Below are 11,800 nucleotides of genomic sequence, written 5' to 3'. Positions count from 1 at the left end.
AAAAGAAAAAGGGAATTTAAATTAAAAGTTGTTATAACCACGTCCAACTGCACGAACAAGGCCCAAACAAAGGCCCAACACAAACCCAACAGCCAAGCCTAAATTACAGGCCCAGCTGTAACAGAACCAACCCAAACCAACAACCGGCGAGACAGCAGCAGAAACACGGCGCCACACGGCGCCACACGGCCACACGCGGCCGTCGCCACCGCAAACACACACACACAGAGCACAACTCACACACCCACACACTACACACACACGAACACACAGACACACACATATACACATGTATGTATACATATCTGTATATATATATATATCAAACACAACCACACCGCCGTCACCACACCGGAAACCGGCGGTAACGGTGGCGAATCAAGAAAGAAACAGCATCAAAACATGAGAATGAAGTGGCAAGGCAATTACCAAGAATTAAACGAGAATAAATCGAAAAGAACCGAGAGATTTGAGTGAAAGAGGGAGAGAGGAGAGATGAGAGAGATTCGAAAGGAGAAAGACAGAACAGGGCTCGTTTGGGAAGGGAAATACAGGGAAAGAAAGAAAATAATAAGGCCTGGACACGTGTGGTGTATAAGCCACGTGTCCCGGTTTTTATTTATTTTCCTAATGCTTTTATCATTTCCCGTTAAAATTACGTATCAGCTGCGCACTAAAGTTTATCGGAAAAATTCCAAAATAACTCAAAATATCACAAATAATCTGAAGTTACTAAAATAAAATTTTCATAATTTTATTTAAAGCATTATACAAACACAACTTATACCCGCATTAATCGAATAACCGAAACAACGCGTGAGTAAGATTACTCCCGAAAATTACCAAATAATTTTAAAATTTTCAGAATATTTTAAACGTAATAAAATATGAGTTTCATAATTTTTTAAGAATCCTAGAATTAAATATGGATTTTATAGTTGAATAAATTCAGAAAATCATTTAAAAAATAAATAAATAATAGAATATTGATTTGTAAATTTTATAAAATCCCAAAAACAATTAGTAAGATTATAAAATCATAAAAATAATTTTAGAGACAACCCAAATAATTTTGAAAATAGGATTGTCATAAAATCACTTTTTAAAAGTGAAACAAAAATAATATTGTGCAACAGTTAATCATAAAAACACACCACGCAATCCAACAATCACATATAAATAATAATAAGTAAACACAGAGACCATAAGTAATACAAACTTCTTTATTAATTATCTACGTAATAATTACATATTTAAATATTACAGAAATATACGAGTCGTTATATTCTTCCCCCCTTAAAAAGATTCTGTCCTCAGAATCTTTACTAATTAAATAAGTGAGGATATTTGTCAAGCATATCTGATTCTAATTCCCAGGTAGACTCTTCTACCCGAGGGTTTCTCCAAAGTAATTTAACTATAGGGATAGATTTATTCCTAAGTACACGCTCCTTACGATCTAATATCTGGATTGGCTGCTCCATATAGGATAAATTTGATTGAAGCTCGATCGGTTCATATTCAATTACTTGATTTGAGGCAGGGATGTACGACTTCAACATGGCTACATGAAATACATTATGAATATGTTGCCACTGCGGGGGTAGAGCTATCTCGTATGCAACTTTTCCTATTTATTTCAATACTTCGAATGGTCCTATATATCTCGGACTCAGTTTACCTTTCTGATCGAATCGAACCAATCCCTTTCATGGCAAAACTTTTAGTAATACCAATGATCCTATTTCAAAACTTATGTCCTTTCGATGTAAATCTGCATTCTTTTTCCGTCTATCCTGAGCGGCTTTCAATCTTTTTCGAATTAACACCACTGCTTCTTTCATCTGCTGTACTAATTCAGGTCCTAACACCTTCTTTTCTCCTACCTCATCCCAATATAGAGGTGATCTACACTTTCGTCCATATAAGGCTTCGTAGGGTGGCATTCCAATGCTGGCATGGTAGCTGTTATTATAAGAAAATTCTATTATCGGTAAATGATCATCCCAATTTCCCTTGAAATCCAAAGCACATACTCTTAACATATCTTCGATCGTCTGAATCGTTCTCTCACTTTGGCCATCAGTTTGAGGATGATAAACAGTGCTCATATTTAACTTAGTTCCTAAACACTCTTGAAATTTTGTCCAAAACCTCGAGTTAAATCTTGGATCTCGATCCGATACTATAGACACAGGTAACCCATGCTTGGTAACTATCTCATCTAAATATATTTTAACTAGCTTTTCCAGAGAATACCTTTCATTAATCGGAATTGAAATGCGCTGATTTGGTCAATCTATCAATGATCACCCAAATGGCATCGTGATTCGATCTTGTCTTCGGCAAACCCACCACGAAATCCATTGCAATCTCTTCCCATTTCCATTATAGAATCTCCAGAGGCTGCAACAATCCACTGGGCCTTTGATGCTCGGCTTTTACCATCTGACACACGTGATACTTACTAACCCAATCCGCAGTCTCCTTTTTCATTCCTGGCCACCAGAAGTGCTTCTTTAAATCTTGGTACATCTTCGTGCTACCAGGGTGAATCTTCATGCAATATTTCATTCTTCAGTTCTGCTACATTAGGAATCCAAATGCGAGAGGAAAACCCAAATAAACCGTGGTTATCCTTTTGAGTACATAATTCTTCTCCTGTCAGATCTTCCAATTCTTGTTCCATAATTCCTTCTTGACACCTTTTAATCTTTTCCATTAACGCTGGCTGGAAAGTAATCTCGTATAGTTGCTCCTGACCTTCACTTGATACTCGAACTTAAATTTCCATCTTTTCTAAATCTCGGGCTAATTCATCCGCGATACGGGCCATATTTAATTTCTCTTTTCTACTTAAGGCATCAGCCACCACATTGGCCTTACCTGGGTGATAATTAATCGAACAGTCATAGTCCTTAATCAATTCTAACCATCTCCTTTATCTCATGTTTAAATCCTTTTGGGTGAATATATACTTTAAGCTTTTATGATCCGTATAGATATCACATTTCTCTCCGTACAAGTAATGACGCCATAACTTCAAAGCAAACACTATAGCTGCCAACTCAAGATCATGAACTGGATATTTCTGCTCATGAGGCTTTAACTGCCTAGATGCATACGCAATAACCTTATCATGTTGCATTAACACACAGCCTAATCCTTTGAGAGAAGCATCACTGTAAATTACGAAATTCCCTATTTCATATGGTAATGCTAACACTAGTGCTGTCACTAGTCTTTTCTTTAGCTCTTGGAAGCTTTCTTCACATTTCTCCGTCCAAACAAATCTCTCATTCTTCCGGGTCAGCTTGGTCAACGGGGTTGCAATCTTGGCAAAGTCATTCACAAATCTTCGGTAATAGCCTGTTAATCTAAGAAAGCTTCTAATTTCTATCGGGGTCTTCGGTTGCTCCCATTTGGATACCGCTTCAATCTTCGCAGGGTCTACCTTAATACCATCCTTACCAACTATATGATCTAAAAACTGGACTTCCTCCAACTAAAATTCATATTTTGAGAACTTAGCGTATAATTGTTTTTCTCCCAACCTTTGTAATGCCATCCTTAGATGTTTGGCATGGTCGTCTTTGGTCTTTGAGTAGATGAAGATGTCATCAATAAATACAATAACAAACTTATCCAGATACTCCTTATACACCCGTTTCATTAAATCCATAAAAGTTGTTGGCGCATTAGTCAATTCGAATGACATCACCAGAAACTCGTAATGGCCATACATGGTTTGAAAGGCAGTCTTTGGTATATCTTCAGGCTTAATCTTCAACTGATGATAGCCCGATCTTAAGTCGATCTTGGAAAAACAACATGCTCCCTTTAATTGATCAAAAAATCATCAATCCTGGGTAGAGGATACTTATTCTTGATGGTTAACTTATTCAATTCTCGATTGTCAATACACAATCTCGTGCTTCCGTCCTTCTTTTTCACAAACAACACTGGTGCGCCCCACGGGGATACACTTGGTCTAATTACCCCTTTATCCAAAAGTTCCTGAAGTTGTTTAGCTAGCTCTTTCATTTCTACTGGGGCCATACGGTAAGGTGCCTTTGAAACTGGTTCTGCTCCCGGAATTAAATCAATATAAAACTCAATCTCCCAATCTGGTGGTAATCCTGGTAACTCGTCTGGAAAAACATCTAAAAATTCACTAACTACTGGAATTTCCTCCAATTCGGGTACCTTCTTCTCAGTGTCCACAACATGGGCTAAATACGCTTCACATCCTTGTCTCAATAACCTCTTTGCTTCCAATATAGAAAGAAATTTCTTGTCCTGCTTCTGTCCTTGATAAACTATCATTTTATTATCTTCTGAATATAACAAAACTTTCTTTTCTTACAATCAATATTTGCCTTATACTGAGACAACCAATCCATTCCTAGAATTACATCAAACTCTCATAACTGAAAGGGTATTAAATCCACAGAAAAGAAATACCCACAAATTTCTATTTGACATCTAGGATAAAACTGGTTTACTGAAACTTTATCCTGATTAGCTACCTCTATAGACAAGGGCTCATTTAGATCCTTCAACATCAAATCCATTTTACTTACACATTCTTTAGATATGAAAGACTTAGACACTCCCGAATCAAATAAAACTTTAACAGGCACAGAATTTAGAAAAAGAGTACCTGCAACCACATCTGAATCTTGAGCATTAGATCTCTTGGTCATTTTAAAGGTTCTAGCTCTTACTGTGCTAGTTGCTGGTCCTTGAGATTCATTCCCTCATACACTGCCTTGAGTAGCCGTCTTGCATTTTCTGGAGATGTGCCCAACCTTACCACACTTAAAGCAGGTGACTCCGATGTTTCCTGTATTACACTCTGACATATAAATGACCCTTTTTATCGTATTTAAAACACTGGACATCCTTCCGCACTGACCATTATGCTTTGTACCACATAACTTACAATCCACAACTGGCCTGGTTGACTGGACTGGGGCAGAGGCAACTGAGGTGACACCGGAATTCGTCTGAGCCATGCCTTGCCTTCTAAATCTCTTATTCCTATTCCGGCCAAACTTCCTTGGGAACTTCTGACTAGACTCCTCCTGGTCTGCATTACCTATACCATCTTCAAACTTTCTCTTCCGATCACTCTTTTCCTTGGAGGCCAACTTCTGATCACTCTCAATCACCAGGGCAGCTTGAACTACAGAGGTATACGTCTTAAGCTGTAGGGCCACCACTCCACTACGAACTTCCAGCTTTAGTCCTTGTTGAAATCTCCTAGCTTTCTGAATCCCAGTGTTCACATATCCAGGGGCTAGTCGGGCCAACTCCGTAAACTTGGCCTCATACTCAGCCACACTCTTTTCTCCTTGCTTCAATTCCAAAAACTCTACTTCCAACTGACTCTGTAAACAATCTGGAAAATACTTTTCTAGAAACAACTCCGTAAATCTGGCCCAAGGAATAGGGCCTTCTCCTTCTAAGGCACGCGCAGATTCCCACCAAAACTTGCTTCACCTTTAAGAAAGTAATTGGCATAATCTGACTTAGAATCACCACTGACCTGAATAAGGGTGAAGGCTTCCTCCATTTTTCTAAGCCAAATTCTAGCAGCAAACAGATCTACCTCGCCCTTAAACTCTGGGGGTTTAACTGACTGGAAAGACTAGAAGCTAACAGTCTGGTTCAACTCTCTTGGTCGGGGTTATTATTGGAGCTGCAGTTGTTGTTGGATTTGCTGGTGTTGTTGTTGTATAAATTGTTGCTGTTGTTGCTGCTATTGCAGGAATTGTTGTTGCTGCTGCTGGAATTATTCTTGCTGCTGAGCCATCTGATTAGACTGTTGGCGCAGCAAATCTAGTAATCCATCCATGACTGGGCCCCCTTCAGAGTTCATACTGGAGGAATTGGACGGGAAATTTTTCTTGGGAGGCATTCTCCGAAAACACGACAAAAAGGTTTTATATGAAAATTGTGCCCCCGGGTAGCAACAGCTTTATACATCAGGAGAATGCGGTCATAATTAAATATTCCCTTCCTTGTTTATTTGGGGTCCACCCATGATGCATAACTAAATTCAACAAATCCAGCAACAAATACATCAATAACAGTAACAACAATAACAAAAGTGCAATAAAATAAAACCAACAACAGTAATGTCATAAAAATAATAGTACAACAACAGTACAAATCCATCTAACAACTACAGTACAACACTCATAATATACTAAGTACACAACAAAATTGGCTGTCATAGTAGCCCCGCCTAATACAAGTTACAGTACATAATAAACTTACATAGGAAAAGCATCCACAGAACTCCTATAACTAACTCCGAGCTCTGCATCTCACTGTAGCAACTCTGATCTAGCCACTGCCATTACCACCAATGGATCCTAACTCAAATACCAACCAGTTCACGAGATCCTGGTACTGAACAGCTCTAAAATCAGAGCTAATGAAACGATCAATGGTCTGGGCTCTCTCTACAGCAGCCTGAGTCAAGGATCGCACTCTCTCTTGTACATCTGGTGAAGGGGCAGGGATGCCCTAGAAAGGCCCGACCGGAATCTGGTCAAGCTGAGCTGCTAACCCTGGGCTCTGCTCTCTGATCAAAGACTGGTTCACCACTCGGTGAACATGGTAAGGGATCGGGGAGGATGCACCTGAAAGAACAGATGGAGGAACGGGTGGTCTCGAGGTGGAGGAACTGGGATCACATCCTGGAAGGAAATCCCTAACAGCCAACACTGACCTTTGTACCCAGCGAGGACGAGCACTAGGTCCTAACACACCTCCTGGTGCAACTGGAGGAACGCGTGGAGGAGGCATGGGAGTCTCCTCAGCTACAACATCCAAAGTCCGCTCAGAGTCTGAATCATCTAAATCTGACGGATTCCCCCGAGAAGGAGAACTGGAGATCACTATGGGCCACTGTCAACCATATCAATATACAAGGAAGACATAACAAGGTTAAGGCAAGTCTATTAAAATATTAATAGATGCCAGGGTAACGCCGTCGGAACCCTCGACTGACACTTAAGGTTGCTCCTCGACATGAGTTGCTGACTCACACTATAGGACATACTTCCTACACCTTACTGACTTAACTCTTAACCTAAATTAGGGACTTGAACCTGTGGCTCTGATACCAACTGTGACGGCCTCAACCCCGGGGTCAGGGGCTGACGTCACCAAAAAGATGATAAACTACAACATAACTTACTAAACAAACTTTATTATAACACACGACCCCAAACTACGAGCCGATGCAGGTTCATGTATTATTTAGGTTACAAAGCAACACTAATTTATTCAAATTCAGACATCCTCACTTATTACAGCAACTCATCAGACCTCAGGGTCTGATACAAACTACCTCAGAGGAGCCAGGACCGGAGGGAGCTGACACTCTATGTTGACCTGGTCTTCTAGACATCTACAATAAATAAATACAAAACAAGCTGCAAGGGAGAGCAATCCATTGCTCAACAGTACCTCTATATGAATAACCAGTAAACAGGATGTATAAAAACAGTATAGGAATAGATATCAAACTAGTTTACGAAAAATCCGTAAAGCAGGTATAAACTGGATATCAAAACTAGCATGCTCTGCAAAATAATATCATCTGTAGTGTGCTGTGTCAAAATACCAGAGTTCAATTTTAGCATGTGATTTCCTTTCCAAAACCACTGTCCATTGCTGGACCCATAAATCATTTGTCCCGTTACCGGGACCATAAACTATTTGTTCCGTTACGGGAACCACTAAACCAAAGTCAGATATAAATGTGGATGAATTCTAGGGATAGTTAATCAGTCTATCCCACCACAAATTTGTTCTGGAACTCAGAGACTAGCTAGGTCTCTGTCATGCTGGACAAAGCGGCCTACCAGTGCGCGCATCCGACTAAGCCTCTTACGCAACCACTTTCTGGGCCGTTACTTAATAATGGGCCTCTTACGCCACTGACCATCCAATATCTGATTCATTCATTTTTTTCCAGTTTGCAAAATCATTTACACCTATCTCTTTTTAAATGATTACAGCACACATTCTAAAAATCCCTTTTTAATTTAATCACAATCTAGAGATAGGCATTTTCAGAAGTTACTTTTTCCCCAAAACATCAGTTAATAAAACATATTTAAATACGGGGAATACGTAACTTAAACCGTTATGATCCAGTACATAATTTAAATCAACAACTATTCATATATACTGAACTGTAAAAGATTAGATCAGGGGTACTTGCCTTGTGAAGCTTTGTACTAACACTGGCTTGACTCTAATTGACTTCCACTACTGGGTCCTTCGACTCGAACCTACGAAATCGAAACAACCTAGGTTAAACGACCGATTATGCTTGACTTTTCCTCACTAACTAATTACCCAACGATATATTTCCCGACTCGTATGCATATTAATAATAATAATATCTACGCAATAAAAGTGCACATAACAATTAAGGGTCAATTTGTATTAAACGAGATATATACACTCGATTCGTAATTTAAGGTAATTTTAAGAAAAATTTGGACAGCGACCCCTCTGTTTATAGGCCTACCCGTCGAAACATCAATCGACGCTAATTCCCAACAAAACCAATTCGAATCATCACACAACTAAATTTTTAGTCTCGAAAATAATTATACAAGGTGTTTTATATTTTAAAATATTTAGGACTCAGAACAGAGTCATCACCATCCACCGTGCGCTCGTAAAATAATTCATCGCGCGCGGCGGCAAAATTCATTGGTGCCCGAAAATATACGGGTGTCCGAATAAATTTCACCGATTAAAATTATTACTCACTGAAATAATAATTTAATATCACAGATTTTAGTCAATAATTCCCTGCAGAAAAGAAAAATGGATTTAAATTAAAAACTGTTATAACCACGTCCAACTGCATGAACAAGGCCCAACACAAACCCAACAGCCAAGCCCAAATTACAGGCCCAACTGTAACAGAACCAACCCAAACCAACAACCGGCGAGACAGCAGCAGAAACACGGCGCCACACGTGGCCGTCGCTGATAAGTGGCATTTTATACCACTTAGAACGTCTTAAAATGGCTTAAATTGGTGTCTTGAAATCAAGTATTTTGTGTATTTGATGCGTTTTTCTAGTGTTCATGTATTTCAGGGTATTAGTTGCATTTCGGGGGAGGAATCATCAAGAATAAGCCTTGGCATGTGTTCACCATTGCGAGAGGAAAGGAACGGGCAGATTACGGCAAAGAAACGGAGCAAACTTGGATTTTTTCCAGTGGAGGCCTGCGCGCCCGCGCAGCTATGCTGAGCGGCCGCGCAGCAACCTGCGCGCCCGCGCAGCTATGCTGAGCGGCCGCGCAGGGTCGGGAATTTTGCTGAATTATTTTAGACTTCTACTTCTGTTTGGCTTCCAACTTCTATGTAATCTGAGTTTTATGGGACTATTATATAAGTAGATTTGAGACATTTTCACAGGGGGATTTTAAGAAGAAGAAGATTGTGTTTTGCGCAAGAAGGGAAGATTGGGATACCAAGGAGAAGACCTAGAAGCACAGAATAACTCCGAAAAAGAAGATCTTGTTTTCAACTTGTGATTCTTTGAATTAGTTGTAACTTTGGATGCTCGTTTTCATTCTTGTTGAACCTAGATCTCGTTTATTCGTACTTTGATTATTATTTAGTTTATTAAGACCTTGTTTATACCATGCTTTCATTGGAACCCATGGTGACGATGAGTTCGATTATGGGCTAATCGTTGTCATGGGATTCTAGCGGATTTACTTATGGATTTCAATAATTAATTGTTTCGATATCTTGGTGTGTGGTGATTGATTGATATCCTAGTATTGGTTGTGCTTATTCATCTTATGTGCGTAGCTAACATATAAGATAGCGTGTTAATCTCTATTGAAGTGACAGTGAATATAGAGGTTTAGAACTTGCCATGCTAGCATAGGTTCATGTACGTGTATGCATGATTCGTAGGTAACTCTAACCGTTTAACTTGCCCTATGAACTCAAGATAGATAACTTGTGCTTAAACCGTTATGTTGTCAAATTCTATAGACATATAGGGTCTCAATATAATTGGTGCCTATTCAGCTTCTATCTCTTTTGTGGATGTCTGGTAGAATGGTACTCGTGCAATGAAAGTTGGCATTTATCAGTTTCGTGTTATCTGATTAGTGTCATCACCATCACATGTTAAGGTTAAGAATGAAAAGGCTATTGAATGAAGTAGTAATGAAGTTAGGATCCCATGTTTGTCATATATAGTAATTCAACTTCAATTCTCTTAGTTAATGTTATTTAGTATAATTTCTTAGTTTAATAAAAACCCAATTTGTTATTTGTCTTAGAATTGAGCGATAACCATACATTGTTGCATAGGTGCATAAATTGAACTTAACCTAAACCAGTCTCTGTGGGAACGAATCTGATTTATATCTTATACTACTTGCGAACGTGTATACTTGCGTGAATATTAGCGCGTGTTTTCGCCCTAACAAGTTTTTGGCGCCGCTGCCGGGGACTCGGTGTTAATTTTTAGTTTATGTGCTTGTCATCAGTGGTCGTTAAAGTTCACTGACTCGAATTCTTTTACTTTCACGGTTTATTTGTTTGTGTTTCAGGTACTCATTACAATGGGAGATCCAGCAGCACGAACGAAAGCCTTGATGGATTTTTCTCAACCCAAGATCAATGACATTCAATCTAGCATTGTCCGGCCAGCTATCACAACTAATACCTTTGAGATCAAGCCTGGCATAATTCAATGGGTACAGACTTCAGTCCAGTTTGGGGGTTCTCCAACGGAAGATCCCAATACACACATTAGGGATTTCATTACAATATGCGACACCTTCAAGTTCAACGGTGTTTCTGAAGATGCTGTGAAGCTGAGACTGTTCCCATTCTCTCTGAAGGACAAGGCTAAGAGCTGGTTACACTCTCTACCAGCTGGTTCGATTACTACTTGGGAAGATCTTGCTCAGACGTTTCTTACTAAATTCTTCCCTATGGCGAAGACAGCTGCACTCAGGAATGCTATTACTCAATTTGCGCAGCAAACGGGAGAATCGCTAAGTGAAGCTTGGGAGCGCTACAAGGAGATGCTTAGGAAGTGTCCTCATCATGGAATTCCTGATTGGATGATCATCACTTATTTTTACAATGGGTTGGGAGCACAGTCCAGACCCATGCTCGATGCAGCATCAGGCGGAGCATTATGGGCAAAGAGCTATAAGGAAGCTTATGATCTAATTGAACTGATGGCTGCTAATGAATATCAGTATCCAACCCAGAGATATCCACAGGGCAAGGTAGCAGGAGTTCTTGAAGTGGATACAGCTACGGCTATCACTGCTCAACTAAAGGTGTTGTCTATGAAGATCGATTCTCTGGCTAACTATGGTGTTAAGCAGATAATTAGTGTTTGTGAGCTGTGTGCAGGTCCGCATGCGACAGAACAATGCGCTATATCTAGCGACTCAGCTCAGTTTGTGAGCAACTTTCAGAGATCGCAACAACCAGTTCCAGACACTTATCATCCTGACAACTGGAATCATCCTAACTTCAGCGGGAGCAACAATCAGAATGTGATGCAACAGCCATTCCAGCCGTTTGGAAATAAGCTGTTCAACTCTCTTGGTTTTCAGCAACAACTCCAACTTCAACAACAAACTAATGATGCAGGTCTATCTTCGAATAAAAAATCTGAATTGGAGGAGTTGAGGCTTATGTGCAAAAACCAGGCTCTTATATGCCAAAGCCAGGCTGTTTCTATCCAGAATCTGGAGAACCAAATAGGGC

The 11,800-nt window shown here is 39.7% G+C and overlaps 1 non-coding gene across 1 annotated transcript; it reads right to left on the bottom strand.

Annotated features, from left to right (window-relative positions):
- Positions 1–11,022: 11,022 nt before the first annotated feature.
- On the bottom strand, positions 11,023–11,129 carry LOC141687610 (small nucleolar RNA R71). The gene has a single exon (XR_012561101.1). It is a non-coding gene; the product is annotated as a small nucleolar RNA R71 (small nucleolar RNA).
- Between the last annotated feature and the right edge of the window lie 671 nt (positions 11,130–11,800).

Source organism: Apium graveolens, chromosome 9 (genome assembly GCF_009905375.1).
Source record: "Apium graveolens cultivar Ventura chromosome 9, ASM990537v1, whole genome shotgun sequence".
Lineage (NCBI taxonomy): Eukaryota > Viridiplantae > Streptophyta > Magnoliopsida > Apiales > Apiaceae > Apium > Apium graveolens.
Note: the sequence above shows the minus strand (reverse complement) of the source record. Positions and strands in the feature narration are given on the sequence as shown.